This window comes from Ursus maritimus, unplaced genomic scaffold, assembly GCF_017311325.1.
Source record: "Ursus maritimus isolate PB19 unplaced genomic scaffold, ASM1731132v1 scaffold_5, whole genome shotgun sequence".
In the NCBI taxonomy this organism is placed as follows: Eukaryota; Metazoa; Chordata; class Mammalia; order Carnivora; family Ursidae; genus Ursus; species Ursus maritimus.
Window position 1 is genome coordinate 65978752 of NW_024426663.1, and position 2879 is coordinate 65981630.

Genomic DNA, 2879 nt, shown 5'->3' on the forward strand with positions numbered 1-2879 from the left:
TCCGGATTTCCCAATGCCATTTCTTGAAAAGACTGTCTTTTTCCCATTGCACATTCTTGGCTCCTTTTTGAAGATTGATTGATGACATAGCCATGGGCTTATTTCTGGGACCTCTATTCTGTTCTCTTGATCTATGTATCTATTTTTGTCCTAGTACCATACTGTTTTGATTACTACATCTTTGTAGTATATCTGGAAATCTAGGATTGTGATACCTCTGGTACTGTTCTTTTTCAAGATTGCTTTGGCTATTTGGGGTCTTTTCTGGTTCTATACAAGTTTTAGAATTGTTTGCTCTAGTTCTCTGAAAAACACTGTTGGTAGTTTGATAGGGATTGCATTAATCTCTAGATTACTTTGGGTGGTTTGGACATTTTAACAATATGCTCACAGTTCATCAACATGGAATATCTTTCCATTTGTGTTGTCTTCAACTTCTTTCATTAATATTTTATAGTTTTTTTTTAGTACAGGTGTTTTACCTCCTTGGTTAAGTTTATTACTAGGTATTTTATTATTTTTAGTGCAATTGTAAATGGGATTGTCTTAATTTTTCTTTCTGCTGATTGAGTATTAGGGTATAGAAGAAATACAATGGATTTCTGTACATTGATTTTGTATCCTGTGACCTTACTGAATTCATTGATCAGTTCTAGTAATTTTTTGGTGGAATCTCTAGGGTTTTCTATATATAGTATCATGTCATTGGGAAATACTGAAATTTTTACTTCTTCATTACCAAATTGGATGCCGTGCATTTCTTTTCTTGTCTGAATGCTGTGTTTAGGACTTCCAGTACTATGTTGAATAACAGTGGTGAGAGTGGATACCCTTGTCTTATTCCTGATCTTAGGAGAAACGCTCTCGGTTTTCCATCATTGAGTATGATGTTAGCTGTGGGTTTTCATATATGGCCTTTATTTTGTTTAGGTATGCTCCCTCTACACCTAAGTTGAAGGTCTCATGAATGTATATTGTACTTTATCAAATGCTTTTTCTGCATCTATTGAATTGATCATATGGTTTTTGTCCTTTCTCTTGTTGATGTGATGTATCACATTGACTGATTTGCAGATACTGAACCACCCTTTCATCCTAGGAATATATCCCACCAAATCGTGGTGAATGATTTTTTAAGGTATAGTTGGATTTGGTTTGCTAATACTTTGCTGAGGATTTTTACATCTGTGTTCATCGGAGATACTGGCCTGTAGTTCTCCTTGTTTGTAGTGTCTTTATCTGATTTTGGCATCAGGATAATCCTGTCCTCATAGAATGAATTTGGAATCTGCCCTTTCTCTTCTATTTTTTAGAATAGTTTGGGAAGAATAGGTATGAATAATGTTTGGTAGAATTTTCCTGTGGAGCCATCTGGTTCTTAACTTTTGTTTGTTGGGATTTTTTGATTACTGATTCAATTTCATTGCTGGTAATTGTTGTGTTCAAATTTTCTATTTCTTCCTACTTCAGTTTTGGGAGACTGTATATTTCTAGGCATTTATCTATTTCTTCTAGATTGTCCAATTTTTTGGCATATAATTTCTCATAATACTCTCTTGTAATTCTTTGTATTTCTTGATGTTGATTGTTATTTCTCCTTTTTCACTTCTGATTTTATTTGAGTCCCCTCTCTCTCTTTTTAATTTTTATGTATTTATTTTATTTTTAATGAGTTTGGCTAAAAGATTATCAAGTTTGTTGATCTTTTCAAAGAACCAGCTCCTGGTTTCTTTGGTCTGTTCTATTGATTTTTTTTTCAATTTCTGTTTCACTTATTTCTGCTCTAATCTTTATTATATCCTTCCTTCTACTGGTTTTGGCTTTTGTTTGTTCTTCTTTTTCTAGGACTCTTTAGGTGTAAGATTAGGTGGTTCATTTGAGATTTTTCTCGCTTCTTGAAGTAGGCCTGTATTGCTATAAACCTCCCTCTTAGAACAGCTTTTGCTACATCCCAAAGATTTTGTACCAGTTGTGTTTTCATTTTCATTTATCTCTGTGTATTTTTTAATTTCCTCTTTGATTTCTTCATTGATCCACTCATTGTTTAGTAGCATGTTATATAACCTCCATGCATTTATGTTTTTTTCCAGATTTTTTTTCTTGTAGTTGATTTCTAGTTTCTTACCATTGTGGTTAGAAAAGAAGCATGGTATGACTTACATCTTTTTGAATTCATTGAGACTTGTCTTATGGCTTAATGTGTGATCTATTCTGGAGACTGTTCCATGTGCACATAAGAAGAATGTGTATTCTGCTGTTTTAGGTTGGAATGTTTAGAATATATCTGTTAGATCCATCTGGTTCAATGTATCATTCATAGCCACTGTTTCCTTGTTGATTTCGTGTTTGGATGATTTTTCCATCGATGTAAGTGGAGTGTTAAGGTCCCCTACTATTATTATGTTACTATTAATTCCTTCCTTTATGTTTGTTATTAGTTGCTATATGTATTTGGGTGCTCCCGTATTGGGTACATAAATATTTACAATTATTATATTTTCTTATTGGATTGTTTACTTTATGATTATATAGTGTCCTTGCCTCTTGCTTCAGTCTGTTTTAAAGTCCACTTTGTCTGCTATAAGTATTGCTCCCCCAGCTTTCTTTTCACTGCCATTTGCATGATAAATGATTTCCTTCCCTTCACTTTCAGTCTGCATGTATCTTCAGGTCTGAAATGAGTCTCATGTGGACAGCATTTGGATGGGTCTTGCTTTTTTATCCATTCCATCACTCTACGTCTTTTGATTGGTGCATTTAGTCCATATTCATTCAAAGTGGTTATTGATAGGTATGTACTTATTGCCATTTTGTTACTTATTTTATGATTGTTTTTGAAACTATTCTCTGTTCTTTTCTTCTCTTACTGTCCTCTCTCA